Genomic DNA, 26237 nt, shown 5'->3' on the forward strand with positions numbered 1-26237 from the left:
AAAATCCCTCACTGCTCAATGGCCGTAAGTGCCGAGTATAGGACAAATTTTGCAGCTCTCCGTCGGCAAATGGTGGCGTCTCCATATGAGTGAAAAATTCTCGAGAGGGACGTTAAACAACATACAATCAATCAATATATGTAACTTTGGCCCGATAGGGCTTGCAGTTACTTGCGAATGGACTTACCTAAAAAATTTAAACTAGTGTTATTGGTCTTGTATGTGATGTTATTACATCTCTCCCTATATGCTTAAAACCACGATGTGATGGCATAAAATGTTGTGAAAGAAACTTCCGCGCTGATCCCATGGGACGTCGGATTGAGTCTCTGCCTAAATTAAATAATGTGCAGAGGATTTTATTTGGCATGCTCGTCTTCAGTTTGGTGAAAAATATGCCAATACATGTGCCGACACTGCATGTACTTGAATCTCTAAGATTTCCACCAACTTCTGAACAAAGTTCATCTAAGTTCTTTTTTGTCATTCCAGGCAGTTAAAATGTCTGAATTCCATAAAGATTTTACGAAATCGACACAAGTGAGTTAAGGCGAGTTATGGGCGTTCCAATGCAAATGAAAAATTACGTAACAAAGCTTTTGACAGGAAGCCATGCCCACTTATGAGTGATTTGCATGAATCCTAAAGTTTAAGTGATTTAATCGATCAAATATATATTTTTTGTTTTTTAAAAAAACAATAATGTTTTCTAAACTTCCTTCATTCGTTTTTAATCTGAATTATTCTGTTCCGTGTTCAAAATTTAACTACTGTGTTGTCTTTTGTTCGCGGTAGCGCTTGAAAGCAGTTGTGGAAGCTGGAAAGACGTGTGATATTTTATCAGTTTATCACCCAGTAAGGATTTGTCATCGGTATATACATTTTAAAGATGTTGTATCATTTCGACCTCTGGCTAAAAACGTTAAGTAATTTGTACACACATTTGCTTTATTACATTGTGTTAATAACTGATAACTAGGCTGCTATTTGGGACTACACTTGTAGTCCTTCAGTGTTAACTGAAATTCTGAGTTTAACAGTAAGTGCAGTAGCAGTGATCATAATTTCTAGCGTTAGCTAAATATTGGGCAATATTAGTTGTGTATTGTTTGCGTTAGCAGTTTTAAATTTAATATCATGTCCTTACAACATGCTTCATTTTACAGCCAAGATGTCACAGCCTAGGAAAAGGAGACGGGTTACAGAAGGCTTAAAGGAGGAGGTCAAGGATATGCTGAAAGAAATGGTGGTAGAAGCATTTCCTACAATAGCGAGCAAGGTTGTGGCACAGCTACAAGAAATGAATAATCCATCCAACTGCTTGTCGCAATCTGCATCTTCATCTGAACAGAGCCATGCAGCTGCATCGGTACAACAATCCCTCCCTGGAAATGACATAATCAAAAGTCTGAGACACCATCACAACAGAACCCGGCAACGTCATCAGCATAGCAACACCTCCATGCAGATAATGTAAATCAGCAAACATCAGACAGTGTGAACCCGGTCCTGCAGTCCTTAAAAGGTAATGCATTCAATGTGACGGGCCCCGTACATGCAAGCCGTCCATTAAGACAGGGTATTGACCTGAAAATAAGATTTAAAATATGGGCAGAGGAGTATATTCAGCTAGGGTCCCTAATTTTCAAGCAAACCTCTGCCAAGCTTGAAGCTTTCCAAGGAAATGATAATTCATTTACCTTCTTCTAAAGGAGCACAAGTATTTCTTCAAATCCCTCTAACAGTGGATGAACGCTTTTCATGTTTTTGTAGCAGTGTATTGTGAAAAATTCCCATCACAATCGCCTTGCTTAATAAAGTACATGGCAACTATTCAGAAACTCAGCAATGATGTCGGTGAAAAAGCAGCTTTCTACTACGATGAACAGTTCCTTTCTTGGAGAGATGAAAAATCCTGCTCAAATGCCCTTGGACAAAAATCAATGCTGAACTTCACTTGGAGGCATTACAAGTTGGACTTAAAAGTTTAGACATGAATGAAAAAACTTACAAACAGAACAGAACAAGCAGCCCTTTCGTGGAAAAAGAAAGAAACCATGCTTCAGCTACAACAACAATAATGGGAACTGTGTTTGACCAAACTGTGAGTACGCGCACATCTGCAGCAGATGTTTTGTAGAGCACCCAAAGAAAGAGTGCAGCATGTTCTCAGAGCCCAACAAGTAACTCATTGCAAACTCTAGTAAACATCAAAACCCAGCAAACCAAAATAGAAGGTGATATTGTTATAACCCATGTTGATGCAAGAGCATTAATGTTTTGGCTACAGGGTTCTGACTCTGAAGAAACAAAATTTTTGTAGGGTGGTTTTCATTATGGATTCAATTTCCTTATACTGGACCAAGGCAATTTAAGGTATAGTTAAAATATTCCATCGGCCATAGAAAACATTCTTTAACAAACAATTGATATTAGATTTAATAAAGGGCGTGCAGCTGGTCCATTTACAATAGATAATTTGTCTGTGGTCCAAAAACAGTAAACTGGTCATTCTTTAGCTGAAATTGCAACATCTGAAACCATGATCGGTAAAATGAAGCATACTAGAAGAATTATCTATGCATCTCTAAATATGTAGGACATAAAGGTACTTGAAGGAAACCTGCTATAGAGGGTATTACATAAGCTCCCCCAACTTTGTCGAAAGGCATAAACTATTGATCTGTCGCATAGAAACTCATTTGTGTAAACTTTGAGGTGGGCTAAAGATCCTTTTATCCATCTAGACTGTGCTTTGTTAACTTCAAATTTGTATCGTGAATGTATATTTACATTCAAACTCCCTCAACCAACAAGATTAAGAATGCAATCATATACCGTTTCACGGTATATTGCGGTGCATTTTTCCATAGTTCAATTCATGATTAGTTAAACTGATATCGCGTTTCCTCTTTAAATCGGTCCAGAATTTTCTGATTACGGTTACTTGCTTACAAGTCGACGATAACGCAGTTAAACATATCTCCTGGAGTCTGAATCCTGAACTATGGGGCCATGTTTTTCACAATTCTGGTGGTTATTCTTCCAGAGAAAAAGCTGGAAATATTCAAATATTTATGACACTCAAGTAGCAGCAGGTACCTATATGTCACCTGAGTGATATTAAGATTCATAATGTCCCTGTTTACTTTTATCAAATGCTTGTTCAATGTTTATTGTTTTACTAAAGAATTGTATTGCTTAAGTAAAATACAAACAAAATTTAGCATAGCTTTCAATTAAGTTTATTTCTCTTAACAGAGTATCAATGAACCTTAAAATCAATAATAAAAGCACGTGAAGATTTTTTCATAATTGTCTCCATGGCAGATTATCTTCTTCGTAATCATTGCGCAACTCTTTATCTTTTAGTATTTCCCTCGAAGCAAACAAACACAATCTTGTTTTGTTGGTAAACACTTGAAGTTTCATCACTGCATTGTTTTTTAAGGTATTCAATGTATAATGACCATATTTTTGTACCCAATAAATGAATGGTTAGATTTTTAAATCATGGCAGCATTTTGAAGATGTTTTCAAACATAGATACTCCACCAAAGGTATGTATCAAGTTTGAATTATTTACAGTTAATTATACCTTTAAGATAACATTCAAGTTATGGGCAGCGCATGTGTAATTAAGATATTGTAAAAAGTAATCTGAATTTCAGAATTTCATACAAATATGGATAAATTCTCTCTTTATTATAATATGAAATAAAATGAATCATTCACCATAGATATTTAAAAAAAAAAAAGACTTGTCTTCCATTCATCAAGGGCAGATGACTAACTTTTCTTCTATTCACAAAGGGCAGATAACTCTTCAAAAACTTTTAAGGTGTATAAATGAATAGTTTCTCAGGCAACGCCGCTTCGGTAAAATCATAGCCGCGTCGACTTTTTTTATTTTTTTTTTCCGGAATTTTCGTACTTTATTGTTATAGGTTTTCTCTCTTATCCAAACAATAACAAACGCTTAAGTGACTCGGAATACATTCGAAGCCCATGTCAATAAAAAGTTTTTTCTTGCGGGATATATCTACAGTAATCATGTCTCCGTTATCTGCACAAATTGTGAGTGCCACTTCCATCATATTACCTTGGAACATTTTTGGTGGATATAGTGGGAATTGTTCGGTGGGAGAATTTACGAAGACTTGAAACATAGAAAATTGCATGTTGCATTTTTCAATTTCCCAGAAAAATTGTTAGGTTCCCCTGTACTGTAGAGGTCGGGCGCTCGGAAACGGATTTATTTGATCGTGTAATGTCCACACTGTGCTTATCTGAAGTAGGGTCTCTATCCGGACGATGTATTCCTTGCAGTCAAACAAGGATGGAAACGTTGCATGGGTTCTATTAATGTCAACAATGAAGAGAAATCACGGACAGATGCATTTAAAGTACTATTGAATGCATCTAAGAATCCTACACTTCTTCTCCACTAAATGAAGATAATAACAAACGCATAGTATACAATAAAGTATTGCAGATATTAGAGAAATCTGGACTTGGATTCACAACGGAAAGCTTGTAGTCTGGCAAGTACTTTTTGAATGCTGTGACAAATAGCCTTTGGTACATTGATCCATTCAGTGATAGTTTCCAAAGCAGGGTTTTTTTTTATCCTCTGTTGTTTGAACACTTAGTTGGTTTTATTGACCCATCTAAATCAAAGCACAAAAGCCAGGAATTGACAGATCAAATTAACTGGCACATGCTCAACAACTTGACATTGTTCTAGAGCAAGTCTGGATAACTGGACGAATGTGGCACCCAAATAAACTGCAGTCAAAAGGCTTAGCAGAGATAATGTACAAATATTCAGATTACTTGAAAAAATCTTTAGAAAAAAAAAACAAAAACGAAAACAATACACTGTCTTAATTTTCCTGAACGCATTTTGGATGATATGCAGTCACTAAAGTTAATTCAACCTAAATGCGTTGTGAAGCCCACGTTTTTTTCACGTTACAAATCATTGACTAGCCACTTAGACACCTTGAGAGTTAGAGCCAATGTGTGTTGATGAATATACCCTAGATGACACTCGCAACAGAAGATATATTGACCATGCCATTTCCCATAAGTGCATACATTATTGTGTTGCAGCTGGTAACAGCCTTGGAACGCACAACTTTTTGTGGAAAATCCCAGCAAGTCAGACTGAAGATGACCGGATATCGAAAAATCAAGAGGTGATTTAGCGAATATAGAAAAACATGCCCTCTTAGCACACTAGAGCAATGCGACGGAACTTCCCTGACTTCCCTGATATGCTCCTTGAAGCTAATGCATGCAAGAAATGTATACAAGACTCTGACAGGTGGTAACAGTGCTGCTTCACATCTAAAAGAAAAAGAATGAGTCCAACAAGCATTGTAATCTGCAAGATCTAGACTTTATTTAAGACTTGCATGAGCAGAACAAGGGGCAATATCAATTCCAGATTTGCATAGACAAGTTGCATTAACTTACCCACCTGATACACCTATTCCATGTGAGCAGTGGTTACGATTTCAGTTTGCCCCTTAGAATGCGACATCATACTCTTCATTACAGTACACAGGAAAATTACAAGTAAAATTCCAAGTTCAAAGTCGTCAGTTAAGAAAAGAGCACATGGACATACATTATGCATCAGCCGCTTTTCGGTATTTGAAAGAATTGGCTGTGAAATTAAGAGAGTTTACAAAATTTGTGTGTATGGATGATAAACATCATTGTAAAGTTGTAAAGTAGGGGAACCAAACCTTCCAGTTGCAAAAGTGGATCGTAGTAAAAGAGTCATAGTTTGCCAAGAGAAGGTTTTTGCAGTGTCTGATCATGACTTTACCAAATTAAGTATAGTTCCAAGTGTGACTATGCTTCTTGATATACCAGAATCCATATGTAGGTCATTTTACAGGGACCAAGTTTATGTAGGAGTGAAAGACTTGGTATTGGAGCCATCATCACTAATTCGACACAGAACTGAAGCAAGTAATGTCTAAAAAAATTAAAAGCATATATACCATCTCTCAACTGAGAGACATTGCAAGCCAAAATCATGACACAAGCAAGAGATGATGCACTGCATAGAACCGGTCAAGGTTTTTTTAAATATATGTAAAAGTAGATGAAATGAAAATGCAATTTACATTGTTCCTTAATACATATTTAGAATATGTCTTTAAAGACAGAGCCTTGAATGTGTATTTTCTTTTGAACCTTAAAGATACTCCTCACAAAGTTGTTTAAGCGACTTTACCTTAAAGAGATAGCACTTAAGTCCTTCTCAGCTGCATCAGCAGATGACATCAAAGAGTTGTTTGGAGAACCATGGGAGGATAACTTGAAACAAGCTGAACTAAACAAATGCTTAAAAGAGGGGTGCTGCCTTTTATTTTTATCTTCAAATGCTTAAAATGTGGTAAAGTGTGCTAGTTCTTCTTTTGTTTCTGTATTTCAGATGGGATGCAGTGTTGGTAATAATGATGAACATTCAAAATTGTCAGAGTTTGTTCTGTAAAAGGGAAACGAGCAGTATTCTGTACTTCATGCACTTCCTTGATCAGCACCAATAATTCTTTGCCACCATTTGATATAATGTTCTCTCATCTTGAGAGATATAAATACCCACATCAAGCAGAGGATGGAAAACTGGTTTGCAGAACAACAAAGAAAAAAATGAGACTGCATTATTATTGTATCAAAAAGAAATGTCTACTGAGACGTCACCCTTACTTTTGGTTAAGCCTTACAGATATAGGTGAAGTAGCACTTCAAGAAATTCACATGAATATGTTAAGAGATGTTTTAGGATTTAAGATTTGAAGTTTTTCTTGAAATTGAAAACTGGTAGCATAAAGCGACATTTTACGGGCAGCAATTCTGAATTTTAGGACAATCTCCTATACTTCTTGTACATGTTGACGATAGTGTTAATTTCTCTGAGAAAGAGATGATCATCCATGGAGATTAAGAAGATGAAACTAAGAAACTTGATTTAGGAGCTGACATTTTGATGTTACCCCAAAGTATAGGAAAGGATACAAACTATGGTGTAGTGAGGAAAATGTATTTTCTACCTACTGTGAAATCATGGAGACAACAATGAAACCATCACCACAGCAACACCTGTACGGTGGGAAACCAACATTGGAATCATCAGGAATCTAGCTATGAAGGGAAAAGGAGAGAGGGCATTGGTGGAGCCAGTATCATTTTTCGCCGAAGACGAACAAAGGGATAACCAAAAGGTTAAACCATCAACACCGCTGCACCATTATCTGCATCTTGAGAGAAGAGAATCAAACATCAAGAACTGATTGTTACTTGCATCTGCATGCAAAGCAATAGTTAGATCATTCATAGTTAACAAAAAATTTGAAGATAATAGCATTGCTTGAGATAATGCATCATACAAATTCATTTGACCAGATTCGTCATTTTGGGAACGAGTCCCTGTACCTATTATTCCGTAAATATATTCCTAAGTAAACTCGTTATTTCAGTAATTCAACACTTTTGGCATTTGATTGTGACCTAAATATTGTAAAGATTGTAATTCTTGAGAAATACTGGCATAAAGTTTGGTGCTATCGTGCAACATCTGATCTAATTGAAAACTTGTGAAATCTGACGGGGGACTCATAAATGTTAGCAAAGCAATGAGCGCTATTGCCGTACATTGTACTCCATTAAATGGCGCAAACATTTGACAACCTTGATGATAATTTGCTAAGACACTCCTTTCCATTTTAGATGCGTTCCCTTCAACTGCCGATATTGAAAAGAAAGCAGCATTTTCACGTGGCGACGTGCTCACGGTGCTGATACACTTGATCTATGTCACGTGACGAAGCCGATAATTTTTTTTGGAGAAGATACTCCGAAATACAAAATGCAACATTATGGTTGTTTTTTAAGCTCGCAGAATAATGAAGAACAGAAAGTGAATTTAAACTGAAGCATATGCATTTCTTTATGTCACGTGACGAAGCCGATTTTGTTTTTTTTGGAGAAGATTCTCCGAAATACAAAATGCAATATTATGGTTGTTTTTAAGCACGCAGAATAATGAACAAAAAGTGAATTTAAACTGAAGCGTATACATTTTTTGACACCGTCTTTTTTTAATGAATTAATATCTGGAATCTCATATTTATAACGAGTTGCTTTTATATCTTGCACACTCCTCTCCTGGAGAGCATTTATTGTTGTAAAAAGACAAGAGGCACAAGGGCCTTAACGGTCACCTGAGTATAATATAATTTATAGGATCCATAGAGTATAAAATACACAGATAGATGAAGCTTTGTTGCCCAAAAGCAAGAGAAATAGGATGATCAGAATCAATGAAATAATTAGTCTAGTATTTAGTAACAACTTGTACATTAAATTCTAATCTATCCTCCATTTAGCACTATCACCATGCAGACTGTTAACAAACTATTAGTTCTTCTGTACTACTTTTAACCCCATATTGTGACCTCTCACATTGGTGTATCTTGGTCTTTGAAGAACATTTAATAAGTTATTATTGTCTCATTTCTATTTATTTATTACTTACAAGTCTAATTGATCATTTAAACTATGAAAGTACTTTTTTGTATTATTCAATAACTTTTTTTGCATAATTCTCTTATTCTATTATCTTCCAAATACATTATTTACAGTGATTAATTTTCAAAACTGAATGGCAAAGGGGAATAATTATTTGAATACAAATTAATAGAGCCATGGCTAGGACCAGAACACTTGACCAAATGGTCCTGATAGTCAAAAATCTGGTAAAAATATTCTTGCTTATTAAAACTTTAATTCTGTTTGCATTCGATATGCAAAGGAGCAGAGAAGATTTTCAAAGAAATAATGCATTTTCACTACACATTCAACACACCCCTACCCTAACACTAAATCCCATGTCCCAGGGTCAGAAAATTCATAAATTTGATAGAGGTACCCTCATCATCATATCTATGCACTTAGTTGAAGATTTTCAAAGAATTAACACATTTTCACTTTATTAATAAATGTAGCCCCCCCCCCCCCCAAAACACCAAAACCTGGAGACCACAAGTTTTAAAAATTTGTAAGAAGTTGTTCATGATAACTGTGCACTGGAAGAAGCCGAAGCAGAACTTAATGCCATGCTTGAAGAAATTGAAGATCTAAGTGAAATTCAACAAAAGAGAACAAAGAACTTTGTCAACGAGCAGAATCTTGCACTTCATTCAAGTGAGCATACTCTGAGCCAAAATACACCTGGTATGTAAGATCTCGTTGAATCATTTCATTCTCAGCAAGGCCAGTTTCAAACGAAGGACCTTCTACCAGGCCAGTTTAGTTTTGCTAGTATGCCTATCCCAGGTCTTGTTTACATCTCGCCTCCTCCTCCGGGACAAGTATTTAAACAGTATAAATCTACACCAATGAATCCTCTGGGACCCTCTTTCTTGTCGGAACTGCCACCAACTACGAACCTGCACAGGTCAAAATCATGGGAAGGGTAGTGAGTTAACCAAGTTTTTGTTGAGAAAGGGTATACTTATGTCCAGATTCTCGAATTTCAATAACCGACCTTAAACTTACTTTCTCTAGAAAACCTCATTCAGAGCTGTCACTTCTGAATCAGAAGTAAGCCCACTGGAAGAGTGAAGAATATCGGACATAGAGAATCCTGCGAGAGCATTACGAAAATATGGGAGAGACTAGAAGAGAGATATGGGGCCGCTGAAATGATGAAGGTTCCCCTTAAAACCAAGGTTGGCAACTTTCCTAAAATAACGTTAAAGGATAGCAAGAAGTTATATGACCTGTATGATGTACTGAAGGAAACATACAATGCAACCAGATATAAGAGGGTACAAGATGTAGAGTTTCCACCATTCATCAAAAATAAAAGTTTATGACCCTTTTTTATATTTGATCATGTGATCTAAATTAAGCCAATCAGATAGCTGGCAACAAAAGAGAAAAAAAAATAATTTTTTGTAATTGTTGAATAAAATTCATTTTCAATGAAAAACCATGAGAGATCCTCTCTCTCTACCGTTCATTCATATCGTTTATCAATGTTTTGTAATGATCTTATTCATGATACTTGCACGAGAAACATAACCCCCAGGTGTCATATCACCACATATTCGTAGGTTTTTCACTGAAGAGAAAGATGGTATCTCTATTCCACTTTCTTTCATAATGACCAAATAAATTTGGTCGTTTTATCACTTTAGAAAGGGTACTCTCTCTCTCTCTCTCTCTCTCTCAAACTTTTGTATGTATGCATTTTGAGTGGACCAATATATACAAGCTACATGTAGCTTTAATAGAAGAAAATTTTTTATTTGGAGAATGGGTCACTAAATCCTCATCATCATTGGAAGAGCTGGAGCTTTCCTGATCATATCAAGAAAAAAGGGCCGGTGCCTCAAATGAGGGGCTCAGAGGGGCCAAAAATCTTTCATGGAAACTTTTGAACGATTAATATTTTGTTATCAATTCTTGAAGCAAAAATGTTCATCTTAACTCTATGTATTTGTAAGTATATGTTTTAAAATTTTGATCAAATGTTACGTAAAAAGGGGCCAGAATGTTAAATCTTTGAAGCTTTATATCTCGAAAAGGGGGAGTATTTTGATAAGCAACAGTGAACAAAAGATGTTCAGATTAATGTTCTAAACATTATGCAACCTTTCAATTTTTGCAAAACGGCCCCATTCTAGACTTGAAGGGTCAGCCCCTCAATATTTCTACTTGGCATATCTCGAAAACGAAAAGAAACCTGAATAGTTGTTGAACAAAACGTCTTCAAAATTACAAGACCTTTCATTTGGTATCAGGAAAAAAGGACTGAACCTTTAAATAATTGGCTCAGAAAGCCCAAAAGATTCAGATCTGTAACTCTTGAACGATCAGTATTTTGTTATAAATTGCTGAAGCACATATGCTTTAATAACAATATGCAAGAAGATATTGTAAAATTGTGATCCTCTGTTACGTAATTAGGAGCCATAAAGGTCCAGAATGCTGAACTTTCACGCTTTACATCTCGAATAGGGTAAACATTTTTTTAAGCAATATTGAACAAAAGATGTTAAAGTTAATGTTATATAAATCAAACGAAGGAAATCTTATGAGGGAAGTCTTAATATCAGTATTTTTTAACGAATATCTTAGTCAAAATCACATCTCATCTTATCAAATATCGGACGAAAGACCTACTCGTTGCTCGCAACGAGATCTCATTTAGTTATTATTATTTGGAGGGGGGGGGGGGGGATTTACTAAATAATACTATTCAACATGTGAAATTTAAAAGTTGTGCCGTCTGGTGTGTACAAACTCATAAAATCTTTTTTTAGGCCAAAATAAAAAATACCTTAGTTTCCCCTAACGCGACCGACCCCATTAAATCGTGTCGACTGAAAAGTTTTTTTTTAAGAAGATTATTTAAATATTTTTTTTATTGCTTATCAACTTTAAAAAATACAATCTCATCCAAATCCGTTTTTTTTCCAGAACGGCGGCTTCTGTTTTACTCTCATTTGGCGCCCACAATTAAACATGTGGCCACAGATGGTTAGTTCGTGTTATAAAACAATGGGGATGTATCAGTCTTAATATATATCTTTAACCTATCACAATCCTACACTCTTGAAACATTTCGTGAATTAAATATACCATGACTAAGGTGTGTTAAGATGTTATTTACAAATTTGTCTTCCAAAATTAACGTACGTAGTAAGCATGGCAAAGCCTGCCTCATGAGCAGAAGAGGGGCCCACCTTATTTTTGCTTATCAATGAATTTCACTGCATTTCATTCGTTTCGATATAATTTACACTTCAGGTATGATTCTATTTGTACTATACAGGACCACAAGATTTGTAAATATGTCTTTGTATAATTATTTCATCTTTACAAATGTAATTTATATGTCGTTTCTTCCTTCCTTTCATTTATGGGGTAAATTTCGTGGCTATAACATTAGATATATAAAACTTTTATCATTTTATATATGATGTAGTTGAATTAAATAGTTTATACAGGTACACTCTTTTCAAATAGTGTGTGTTGATATCTTTAAAATTGGCTGATGGTACGGCTTCCTGAGACGTCTAGTGTAATTTTCTTTAGGTAGGTCCTTGAAAATAGGTTGTTTCCTTGCTTTAAAATACCTTTTAAATTGTTGGATCGACAACATTTGAACACCTGCCTGCTGGAGGGCTCCAAATTTAGACTTTTTATCGGCACTTATGGCCATTGATAATAAAGCATCAGTAAGGGAACTTTTTCGTGCCGACATCTACATGTATACTTCGACACTGCATGGACCTAAGTTTTTTTTTACCGTCTCATTCGACTGAGCAGTCTCCACGTCCCACGTCAGGACCTGCGACTTACAATGCAATAAGCTCCTGAATTATGTCGTTACTCCAAAAACAACACTAGAATTACTGCACCACGCGAGGCCCTTGACATTTTGTCTGTGTAAGCACTCGAAGATGATAATAGGTTTGAAAAAATATACTCGGATGGCCGATGGTTGAGTATTTGCGAATTTTGTCTTTTTGTAAAAATTCGATAAATTTACGCTGGCTTGAGATATTTCACAAGTTCAAATGAATAATATTTGAGAATCAACTAACCATACATGTTGCTTTTAAATTTTATTTGTATGATATTCGGTTTAAAAATCGGTTTCTTTTCTTCTTTATAAAGATATTATTCAATTTTTCAGAATGTATTTTCAAAACTGCTGTCAGAAAAAAGATAATTTACCTACCTACCTACCCAACTTATAATTTTAGGGTCGGGTTAGGGGAAACAAAGATATTTTTAATGATGGCCTTACAGTGTGATAAATATTATATATATTAAAAAGAATCTTCTATACACATATTAATGAATAAGCAATCAAATCTTTATATCCATATTGGCATGTTTTTATTTGCTTCAATATACATATATACATTAAATAATTCTACAAATCCAGGGGGGAGTGTTACCCCCCCCCCCCCCCCCAACTGCGCATGCTGTTCTTTTTTTCCCTAAGCGGGGGACACAAATTCTCTGAATTAGCTTGTTCGAATTGTTTTAAATCCTTTATCGTCGAATCATCGAAGTAAATACTCTTTATTTATAAGATATTCGGCAGAAAAAATAAATTAATGATACTTCTGGTACATTTATCGTTAATGAAGAAAAATAAACTCAGTTATTTCCCAAACAAAGACACTTCTGGAATACGGATTGGATAGTTTTCGCTTTGTTCTTGGATTGGCAGGATCCCTCTCACGGACATTTGGTGGATGACACACTCTGTCTGTCCGATGTCGGGAGGTTGGTGCGCTGTCTATTAAAAATACAGTAATAAGAGTAATTCAATAGAAGGAAAAATGCAAACTCGTGTCTATATTACAGTAGTCCAATCCACACTTTACAATTGTTGTTTGCGCGGTCAACCAAGACTCTTGTTTACACTACCAAATGTTAGGGCATGCCGCTACAAATTTACTTTGTGCAAGTTTTGTTTTCCTGTGTAGGTACCAAAATCACTGGGCAATCAAATTACTACATGTTAAGGTAATTTTAAAATTAAATGACAAAGATACAAAGTTGAAAGTTACATGTCCTAGAGATGGCGACCAAAGGAAATAACTTTTGGAAAGTTTGGATTAAACTATACTTAAGAAAATGTTGACTGACATAACATATAACTGTATTCAATGGTTAAGTCTTTGTCTGTCATATTATGCGAGTATTCAAAATCCAAAATATTATAATATAATGAAAGATATATATTTTTTAACATTGTACACATTGTTTTAACAAGTTTTAACAAATTTATTTACAAATAATAATAATAATAATAAAGAAGATTTCAAACAGACAACCACACTCTGATCCACACTATTAAACAAAAAAAAAAAAAAAATAGTAATTGGTAACCAATAATCGGACAATTAACCAAGGGTATAGATTTCACTCAAAGTATCAATGGCAAACATATCCCACTGGAGTCGTCATCTCCATATCAATGATTATCATTGTCATCATCAGCATCATCGTATGAACGAAAACCATGTCAGGTTTGCCAATACGTCATTGTCCTATATCGAGCTACACAATGTTACGTGGATTGACTTATCTGTATCTGTCCACCATCACTGAATCTTGAACCACACACAGCATCCTTCCGGGCTTTAGTCCTGGAACCTTTCGCTGTGTCTCGACGATCCCCTCAGCTTAGGGCATGTATCCAGCACATGTCATACCAGTGTCCTTGACGCTACAATGACGAATATTTTTAAGTCACATGTTTCACTAAATAATGTTTGGCAACACTACTATGTTTGGCAATTCATTCTCATAAATAAATAATTCAATACGTATAAATTATAATGGTTACCAGTTAACATAAGTCAAAACAAATTATTGCCAACATGGCGCACCTTACTTTCGACTTCCGGTCATTCACTTCCGCCCAGACATTTAAACCAAAATTTAAATGGACAAAATATTTCACATAATGTAACAAATCTGAATACAAGAAAAATTGAATTGCGTACAATAACACCTTTAAACTCTATCAATATAATACAAAAGCCATTCGAACACTCGCTAACCGTCACACCTGACTGAACAACGGGTAAAATGGTGAGAGCTGGCCAAGTTCAGAAATAAGAACGAATACGTATTCAATAATAAATTTATCTAAAAAAAACTATATACATAACGAATATTAATAATATTATAAGTAAATACTTACCACGGACCTGTCTCCGTGCCATAGTCAAGATACTGATTGTATGGCAGCTATTTGCATGTACACTAGCTGCTTCAATTGTAGAAACGTGTCTGCAGCTACGCTTCTCTGCCGGGAAGGACCAGGCCTCAATTGTTCTGGTCGGCCAAGCTATTTTGCAAGGGCTTATGGGTAATTAGGGCATAGGGACAAAACGCCGGAAATACAAATAATATGTACAAGTATTATAGTGATTGTTACAGATACAATAAAAATAATTAAAAATAGAAATATAATGGTTTATTGTGAAAAGATACCTTCCTTATACTCTCTTGAATGTAACAGTTACGGATCCACTTTGTAGCTTCAGTTTTACTGGACCCTTGAACATTTCCTGAAGAAACCTGGGCTCCCCCTAAGGTGCAAGACAAGTATAAACCCATTATTATTTCCATTAGCATTTCTATTCTGCAAAAAATAGTCAATAAATTGACGGTCAATGCAATTATTATATTTTATAGGAGAAATGGATGTACCTGATCTACCAGTTAAGTGGTTCCTGCATATCTGATTCCCTCTCTCTCTGTCGGAATTGATGACTATGGGAGCAGATTCAGCACCTACTAGTTCACCAAGGGTGTAAACACATAGGTAATATGAAATGTATTGCTAAACTTCGCTGGTATATGTGTAACATCATTGCATCCATAGTAAGGAAACACATATTTAAACTTAATCTTACTTGATTCAGTTTGTCAGAAGTTGGTGCGATGTCAGGAATATCTGTATTTTAAAAATGTAAATGTATTTTTCTGCAATACCTAATTTCTATATAAATTGAATAAAAGAAAAAGAATAATTTTTAGTAGTGGAAAGTGAAACGTATTTGCGTAAATTTCCTTATTCCATATCTTTCTTTAGATTTACCTGGAATTGGCGTCAATGTTTTATCCAAATCTGACCCCTAAAGCAATTCATCCAAAACGGATTCTTCTTCATCCTCTTTCCTTCTCCTTTGGATAGTATTTTCGCTGGCTGTTTTGTTTCTTGGGATTGATTCCGTGTCTTCAGAATCTGGTAATAGGCTTGGAAGGGATGAACTGTCCGGTGTGCTTAAGACTTCGGAGTCGCTTTCAGCATCTTTGTTTCCTTAAATCATAGTTTATTATTTTTATTTTATGAAATAACACAGGAAGTTATTTTTTTCAATATATGAACTCTAACATTATTCTATTTTACACATTTTTTATAAGAAAAATATTTTCAGTTAAGTATACTAACTTCTTAATTAATGTTTAAAATTCCTTACTTTTTATTTCCTACTAATACTATTGTATTAAACATATCATTTTTTACAGCAAATTATATTCAATTAATTATACCGACTTCTTCATTAATGTTCGAAATTTTTTTACTTTTCTTCTAATATTGTAAATTTACCAATTAATTATACATTAACATTTAATTTTTTTTACTTTTTATTTTCTACTAATATTGTATATTTATCTGGTCTAATATCCCCGTCTCCCAACTCATTTGTAGGAACACCAGCCCACGTGTCAAATAACGGTGTTGTGTACTTGTATGATGGTTGGACATCCAATGGGTATACTGATCTATGATAGTATAACATTTTTTTTAACCTTAAACGAAAATTATACCTTTCAAATATTTTTTCACAGAACATAAGTATAGAAATTCTTACTTGATAAGGTCGAAGAAAGCATCATACAGGTTGTGTTTTCCACATAACCTCTGTCATGTGACCCTCAAACTGTGAAAGTTTTGTTCCCGACATCTTAAAATGACCCTTTGCATGTTTCCATGCACCTTCGATACGATTGGTGTGTATGTCGACTTCCATTGACATAAGTTTTTTTTGAAAGAATACCTGGGAATGACTGTAAAGCGTTCAAAAACGATGTCATTCAGGGGCCAATATGCCGACCAGCCGTCACTGTAGATGGTGCTGCCTGGCATACAATGGCGTTGAATGATGGGTAGCAGTGTCTCCTCTGTCCAGTCTGCTACTGGATACAATATAATTGTATTCGTTTATCTCTCAACTATTCCAAACACCCATATCTGAAATGTTACAAAGAAAAATCATGGCATCAATAATCAATTGTATTTCTGTTAAAAAATGGAATAACTCTGAATTTCTTTTTTTTAATGATTTCTTTTCTTGAGTGTTTGTATTGTTATTTTAATTTTTTTTTCTTGTATGTGTTTTTCAATTAAAATTAAAATAATTTTTATATTATTTTGAAGGTATGCAGTTTAAAGATCCATTGTTATCGAGGAATAATTTGTTAGTTTACCATTTTCTAAAATGTTTATATTTACTAAACAAATACAAAGGTATGATATTTAGCCTTTTGTTATCATTGATCCATTTTCCACTTAATTCCTTTTGTACATTTTTGCAAGATATGCTACCTGAATATATTACCTTTAGTCCAGAGTTTGGATTACCCCTGTTGTGCTTGACTCGTCAATCTCTATGACACCAGGCGGTTCTTTGTTTTTATGTGGGTCTGAAACTGTTCCTTAAACAACTCCCTTATATAGGAACCCAGTGGACTGCTGTGGTGTTGTGGGAAACCCCTGAAAATCGCGCGCATTGGGCGAGAAAACAACCATCCAAAAAAGATTTAAGAAATAAAATTATGTCTTGAATAGCCAAATTAGTTTTCTCAAAAAGGGAGTTTGCCCTGCAATTTTTGGTATGTAGCCTCTGTACGTTGAACCTGAAAAGGGAACCTCCTGGGTTATTAGCAGATGCTCGTAAATGCATTGTCCCTCCGCAGTTGGCAGCTGTACATGGTACTGAAGTCGCTAATATACCCTGCCTTCTTAACCATTTATAAACTAACTCATCAGTCGCCCGCGTGGCGCAGTGGTTAGAGGGTCCTTTGGACGAGACCGTATAAACCGAGGTCCCGTATCGCAGTAGGTGCTGGCACGGAAAAGATCCCTCACTGCTCAATGGCCCCGAGTGCCGAGTATGGGTCAAAATGTGTAGCTCTCCACTGGCAAGTGGTGGCGTCTCCATATCAGTGAAAAATTCTCGAGAGGGACGTTGAACAATAAACAAACAAACAAAACTAACTCATCAGTTAGAGTCATTAAGGAATAAAAATTCCACGGATTTTCCAAATCTGTTGGCTGTTAATTTCAATGAGGTTCTCCCTCTTCCGTTCTCTGTAATTACCGCCGCCCTTTCTACTTGCCATTTCTAACCCTGTGTAACCCGTTTCTTAAAGACCATACCCTTAAATATTGCTAATTAAAAACCACGTGACCATAATTATTTCTCATCAGTAGACAAGCAAACAATCGCCCCTGGAAATAAAAAAGAAAGGAAAATTTATTTTTAACGATTTATTTCTTTTTCATGTTTCCATAATGTCTTGTAGAACCATCCAAATACTGGTATTTCCGCATTGTTACATTCCATGCATACAAGGCATAATTTCTTCCATTCTCAAATAATCTGAAAATTATCATTTTATTAACGTTGTGATAATTTCTGTCCAACTAACAAACATATTTTATTTTTTTTCAAATATTTCTGGGGTTTACCTGCAGATGTTATATATATATATATATATATATATATATATATATATATATATATATAATAATATTAAATATTGAATTAACCTAAGTAGTACTTCCAAGTGATTCCTTGCAGCTCTGTTTCTTGCCAGATTATTAACATTTACCCATTCCAAGAAAATGGCGGGATTCAAACCGTTAACAAAAACGAAGGTGGCAATTAGAATCCTCTGAAAATGACGGAGATGAGGCGTCCAGAATAGTCTTCTAATCCAATATTGCCATTCCCTTGCTGGACCTATGTCTTGTATATTAGACCATAAGTTATATTCTTTCTGTCTATGGCGATTGTTTAAATGTACATGTTCCTTTACAGAGACTTATTTTATATATTATCATTAAAATGTGCTTATTTTTATTTAAATTATTTGTGTTCCTTTCATATTATTCATTGTGGTGTTAAGAGTGTTCACGGCGTTCACCAGCAAATTGCCTTCATAGGCCTCGTACAGTGTATGTTTAATGTGAATGAAGAGTACTCAGATGCGTAGATCAGAGTTGCCGTTCGTTGACGGAGTGGGCTCGAAAATGAAAAAAAAAATTGTGTAATGTAGATACTGAAGAAGTTTATATATATTTCCCTTTTCGGGAAAAATGCAATTTACTTGCACCCGTATTATAAATTTGCAACCTATTTTTAAAGTTATGTCGGTATAATATGTATCTACTGGCGTTAATATTTATTTTAGTGACATTCTTGAAATTTATAATGAACTTTAAAAGCTCACCAAGAATATGTATTATTTACGGAATAAATGAATATGTACCCGCGTTAATGAATTCCCTACCTGAATTATATTCAAAAACGGAACTTGCGTCGGTATACACTCATGTTATTCAATTCGCTTTATTCAATTCCATCATTATTTCAAGTATGAATTAAGAATGAAAACCCCTCAAAAAATCCACGCCCCATTTTTTATCTGTATGACCCCAAAGAAACCCTTTTCTGGGGAAAACCTCCGCTTTCAGAGACTTTTAGAATGTTGCCTCTGTATATATATACTCATGTTATTCAATTCTTTTTCTGTGAAAAGTCAATTTAAGAATCTTGTTTCCCAATATATATACTCATGTTATTCCATTCGCTCTTAATACCTGGTATTTATTACGGATTTGGATCACTTGCTTTTTATAGAAAGGAAAAAATGACTTGCGTTGGTATATACTCATGTTATTCAATTCGCTTTCTGTGAAAAAGCCAATTTTAGACTTAATGGTTTTTATCATTAAAATCAGATTTATATAACTACATAGTGTTTCTTATTAATTTTAATACTAAGGTTTCATATTTGGATATTTTACTTGAAAAAGACGTTAATGGTAATTTAACAACCAAGCTTTATGATAAACGTGATGACTTTAACTTTTCAATCGTCAACTTCCCTTACTTATGCAGCAATATACCTTCATCACCTGCATACGGGGTATATATCTCTCAGTTGATTCGATACGCAAGAGCATGCTTTACGTATGTACAATTTCTTAAACGAGGTAAATTATTGACAAATAAGTTAATGAAACAAGAATATCAGCTGTCTCGTTTAAAGTCATCATTTCGTAAGTTCTATGGTCGATACAATGACCTTGTCAGCAAATACAATTTATCATTGAGTCAAATGCTGACTGACGTTTTTCATACTAATTGTTAGGCCATTATTTACACACTGAATTGTCGACGGATTTTTCTGTTATTTCCCGATCATGACAAGGAGCACACGGCGGGTGTGACCGGTCGGCAGGGGATGCTCACTCCTCCATGGCCCCTGATCCCACCTCTGATGTTTGGAGGTCCGTGTTTGCTCTGCTCCTATTTTGTATTGTATAATGGACTTTTGAGCTTAAATACTGTTCGTTATCTCCACATATTTCATTTATTTATAATTAAAATGTTTTATAAAGGTAATGACCTATTTTGTATTGTATAATGGTCTTTTGAGCTTGAATACTGTTCGTTATCTCCACATATTTCATTTATTTATAATTAAAATGTTTTATAAAGGTAATGACGTTAACGTGTACAACGTCAAACTTAATCCATTTCCGAATTGAATAACATGATCAGGCCCGTAGGAAGCAATTTCAGTTTGGGGGGGCACAGCCAAACATTTTTCAGTTGACAGTTGAGGGGGCACTACCAAAATTTTCTGACAAGCCAAAAAAAAAAAAAAAAAAAGGTCATCAGGCGGTTATTGAGGGGGCACAAGCTTATAGTGTCCATGTTTATTATAGTAATCTATATATTGGCAAAATAATGGGGGGGGTACGCCCCCCCCCCCCCCCCGGTTCCTACGGCCATGATGATTATGCCATTAGTAGCAACCTAGAAAATGAGCCTGAAAAATTTTAATAAATTCAGTGCATAGATAATAAAGAATCTCGGCCGCGACTGACCTAAATCGATAAAAAAAAATGGGTAGCAACTGTTCCTTGGCCATGCGCTCGGCACTTTGAAGTGAAAGTTGCGGGTCCTTCGGATGAGACCTTAAAAACCGAGGCCCGTATCACGACAGGCGTTGGCACGATGAAGATCTCACTGCTCAATCGCCCCGAGTGCCGAGTAAAGGTAAAAAAAATTTGAAGCCCTTCACCGGTATATGGTGACGTCTCTATATGAGTGAAATATCCTCAAATAGGACGTCAAACAACATGCAATCGATCAATAAAACCCGAAATCCGGGACAGTCGGGCATCGGGACGACTAGATTAACCGCTTGCACACGAGTCAGTTAAAGAACGACTTGACTTAAACAAAATGCAAGCAGTTTTACAACACGTACTCATTTTATTCGGATAACGAATTGGACATGAAGATTTCGTTAGAAGCCGTATCCCTTTGCGGGGTCAACTGAAAGATCATAATGGAAAGGAAATATCTCTACTTTATGCTTCTAAACATTTTGGCATGCTCCGTTAAAGCCACTGCATTTAACTGTGTTTTCTTTCTATGTATGGGTAGCCCTTACCTGCACAAAGACTGATGTCTCTCGGTCTGTCCTTACATGTAAGAGGAGGTCCTAACCTATATGTGGTGCTGATAGCACCTATTTTCAGAGAACACAGTTGTTGATAGTGTTCCGAATAACTTTGGTTGTATTCTCAATAGTGTTCCGAATAACTTTGATTGTATTCTCAATTTGAATTTCAGGAATTCCTGTAAATTTAAAACAAGTCTTTCGAGAGTATTGCTAATCAAGTCGAGACTCAAAATCAGATACCTGTTTTCTAAGATCACGAACTTCAAATGCAACTTTTTCTATTATGCTATTATTGAAAGCTGGTTTGCCTGATGTAATTAAGCATAAAAATAGGTATGTCAAGACAATTGAATATTTTTTCATTATTTCTCACCTTCTCCATAACCATCCTGAAATCATCATCCTTGTCTACAGCCACAAAATGTTAGTTTTTTCTGTCATGAGTCATTCTTTGGAATTTTATCATCCTTGCCTGTTGTAAAATCATAGTTGAATTCTGTTACCTCGTAATTTCCACGAAATATTTCTTCAGCATTCTCGGATTAGTGAAATGTTGATACTCGTCTTCTGTTAAACTGTCTCCATGACAGATTTCTGAAGAAGTCTGTACCAAGTTGGTAACATACTGAACGGTACAAGGGGACTGTAATCATACAGTAGGAGCATCCAGGTATTTCCCTTCTACCATTTTTACACACTTGAGTTAAATTTTTTCTTCCAATTACCAACATTTCATGGGCTGAAAAAGAATGTCTTACTGTAAATGATCCTTTAATAAATAAAACTCGCAATTGTTTTGGATCAGCTCTTTATTTTTTCTCAATAATTCTGATATACAATCAGTTGATTCATCCATATTATAATAAACTAACCCATCCTACATTCTCCCATTATTTGACAAGAACTCCATAAAGCATCTCCAGAAGGCAATGCATATTTCATTCCGGATAAAAATCTCTGCTCCGCTAACGAATTCTGTAGTTTAGCAGTCTTCGTCGCGTGATTGGAATCCATTGTACCAAGAAGGATAACTGGTTTTCCCCCATAAAGTGTTTCTTTCGATTTCATACCCATGATAAATTTTACTGTTAACCATAATGACTGTAGCGCTGATAATGGACAATGGTTCTTTGCTGCCGTCTATAAAAATTAACGTTGCGGTGTAGAAGCTCTTTGTTGCTGACGACGTCTTTTTTCTTTTCTGTTATTTTATCCAAAGCTTCATGAAATTCAAATTCCGGAGTGAAAACTTCTGATATGTATCCTTTTTAAAAAATTATCATAGCCCTACGTATTTTATTAATATTATCATAATATGAAGAAATATTCTGAGCCAGTAATATCAAACTAAACGTTTTCTCTGCATTATTCTGTACATCGGCTATATGTTTAGCAACTTTTACAGATTTTTCAAGTTTTCCCGAGTGCCGTTGATAAGATGTTCACTTTGTATCGATTGTCTTCGATTTGAAATTCTTTGAGACAATTAGGTTCAGTTAGATTCTGGTCTCGTCTAATGATGCTGTAAACCCGACTGGCAACCATTTGTAAATCCTCCGAGGTGGCAGTTCGAATATGGATTAAGAAAAATCTCTAATGAAAAATAAAGGAGCACTGCGTCCTGAACCTGTAAATTTTTTAAATTGTTTTTAATTAAATGTGGAGAGCTTTTTGATTTCGTATTCCATTTCAATGTCCATCATCTTAAGCAATTTAAATAAAGGATGCCTCTTGTATCTCAAACAGACGTCCTACAATTTCTGCCCGTTGTCAAAACTTCAAAGATTTTAAGACATAAATATTTTTTAAAATGTTATAAGATGAAAGTAAAAATATCTTCCCTCTCGTCTCATTGAGTAAAAATGATATAAAACACATAAAAGATAGCTCTACAAGTAATAAGAATTCATTCCCAAAAAAGGAATTATTTCAAAATGGAAATTAGAGTCACAAGTATCTCTAAAAAATGAAAGAAGATTTTTGAGATCAAATTTTTTATCTCGCGAATAGTAAGCTGTTCCAAAATCTTCATCAAAGGTAAAATACATGCGCGGACGAATGGAGCACATATCTACATGAATGTCCACAGAATCCTTTTCGTTATTATGCTGCTGTTTTCAGGTTCTGCTCTATCATTCGTTCCTTAGTTACGTAGCTTCCTTATTTCAAAAACATTGTGTTAAAGAAAGTGTTTGGATTGAAGTCTTCCTTTCTGTAGTTAATACATCTTACAAGAATCACAATCGTCATCCCGATAAAGAGGTTCATAAATTATTTTTCTTCATACATTTGCTCATTCACATTTTTATTGTATTTCCTTTAGTTGACGCTGCCTTTCCATAAGCATGTCTATGAGCTTTGATGAGCATTCTTTCCCTGTCAGAAGGAATATGTTGTGACCAAACACATACCAATCATGGTTTTCGTTATGGTAATATAACTCAAGAGTGAACAAAAGAATAGTAAGATGATGGGAAGATTTGTCTTGTCGAGTATTTATACTATTTCTTCATCATCTGTATTTTTGTAAGAATAATGTTTATTTTAAAAGTTTGTCTCCAAGAAAAGTAGCAAAGTCCTTGGGGACTTCTGTTGGTTTCATATGTGATTGACAACAGGGAATTCAGGGCTATACCCAAATACAATCTCATATAGAGAATATCCAAGACTCGTGTTCACAACAGATGATAAACAATTTTCCCAATTACTTTTATCTGGAGATACGTAAGGTGTTAGTCTCTAAGCAAGTGTCGCATGTATTTTTTCACAAGCTCCAAGGCAATGGTGTGCAAAGGCTGGAGTTAATTGTTAGGCAATATGTAGCATCCTGCAGAGTTCAGACGTAACTTTGGATATAAACTCACTTCATATTCGCATATTTGTCGTTAATAGAAAGGTTGACATTTCAAACTTGTAGGGGTACGTGTACTAGGGGAATCACCTAGATTCTTCGCGTATTACGTCATCAGTTTTTGTGACGACAAGGTTTCTATGCGTTCTCTTAACTTGTAGAGTGTCGTCTACACGTAAGTACAAACTTGTATCTTTTACAACAAAAATAATCTAACTGATGAGTGAATATATTCTTGTGAAACATTAAATAGATTTCCAAACTTTATTTGCATGCAGATTGGTAAGAAATTAACCATTTATTTGAAGTTAAGTAAATTCCTGTACACGATTATATCCTACACGTTATGAAATCTCAACTGATATATTACAAAAACGGGTACGTGTAGTTATATAACACGTACCCGTACACGTTTTAAATCTCAACCTCTCTATTTTCACTGTTTATACATGTACACGTAGGTGTCGCTGCGCTGCAAATGAGGTCCATTACGACACTTTTCAAACTCTTTGGTTCTGTAACGTATAAATCAATATTAATTTGATCGAAATATTATATTCAAATCAAGTTAAAAAAAAATCGCGAGAGTAAATAAGCCGACACAGAAGCCAAATTTAATCAATACAAATTACTGCGCATAGAAAGTGCGTGATAACCAAGGGAGATGGAACACAGTCCTACTCCTATGAATCAATCTAAACTAGAATACTAATTATTTGTACGAAACATTTCTCTGGGTACGAAAAAGGTTTCGAAACTATCTCTAATTGTCTTTCAGCATTTATGCTTGTCAGTGGTTCATGTAGTCATTTTATTGTGTTTGGTTTAGATTGACTCCTTAGTATCTTTTTGTTTTGGTTCATTTATCGATCCAGGTGTTTGAGAAAATATGGCATGTCCAGTAGACTCATGCTGTACAATTGTGAGCATATCTAATATGCTGTTTGCTATGGCCTTTTGTAGCATTGTTATTGTTACAAATTTGTTCGCCCTGGTGGAATTTGATTTCTCTGTCATTGGTATTTTTACGTTGACGATACACTTTAAACCCTGTATAAGGACGAAGGATGGCTGGTGAATGTTTGAGCTGATAGCCTTAGCTGTTGGCTGCAGTTGGTTTCACATGCCATTTGTTGTACTCTTGAAATGTTCTACTTAGATATTCGTCCAAATGTTGTTTAATGTCAAGGAAATCTAAGTCAAAGGTATTCTTGCTATTGCCGAATCGTTCAAGAAAAGTCGTTTCCAGGTTCACAAGACTGTTCTTTGCAGTTGGCACCATTGGTGGACAATGTCACTCAGGTAAAACACAAATGGCCCGGTAATGTCAGTCAAGTGAAACGCAAAGCTTTTCCAGAATTTGTCGCTCGAGAAGGCATGCAGGGTACACAACTGCATGTAAACAGTCCACCACAGACTTGCACTGATGTTACTTTTTCTTCCAGAGTTTTTTGAGAGATTTACGGAGACATAATCTCTCCAGTTGATAACTTCTTAATTTCCTGTATTGTGGTTATTTTAAAACTACGCGGCTAGGATAAGGCTGTCCGTAACATATCAAACTGTTTCAACTCTAGTAACTTCTCTGAACTACCTATATATGACGTCATAATAGCATATGACGTCAAGTCACATCATACTTGAGCTGACATGACGGGGAAAGTGTCATAACTTTTACATTCCTTTCACATGACATGCAGGATTTCTTAGCGTTGTTGTTTGATTCAAGTGTCTGGATTGTTCTTTAAGCTTAAGTGTGCTGTTATGATGTTGAACATTTGCAATTTAATATCATTATTCCTTTAACTTGTCCGATATACATATATTCGAACAATAACAAAAAACTGAATGTGAATCGCTCCCCCTTACACGTCGGTGGACAGAGTTAGAACTTATGAATCGTGTATATATTTGACTGGCACAAGTGATTAATAAGGATAAATCAAAGATATTCTGTGTTAATCTACTACAGAGGTATGTCCTCTTACTGAATTTTGCTGGGGGATTGTATGTAATTTATCCTATTTTGTATAAATTGCGATAAAGAGTG

General features: G+C 35.2%; 1 pseudogene; it reads left to right on the forward strand.

Annotated features, from left to right (window-relative positions):
• Nucleotides 1-1171: 1171 nt before the first annotated feature.
• LOC133179886 (uncharacterized) lies at nucleotides 1172-9899 on the forward strand (annotated as a pseudogene).
• The last annotated feature ends 16338 nt before the right edge of the window (nucleotides 9900-26237 follow it).

Source organism: Saccostrea echinata, unplaced genomic scaffold (assembly GCF_033153115.1).
Source record: "Saccostrea echinata isolate AGI-Se365-2 ecotype Australia unplaced genomic scaffold, CSIRO_AGI_Sech_v1 ptg000005l, whole genome shotgun sequence".
Lineage (NCBI taxonomy): Eukaryota > Metazoa > Mollusca > Bivalvia > Ostreida > Ostreidae > Saccostrea > Saccostrea echinata.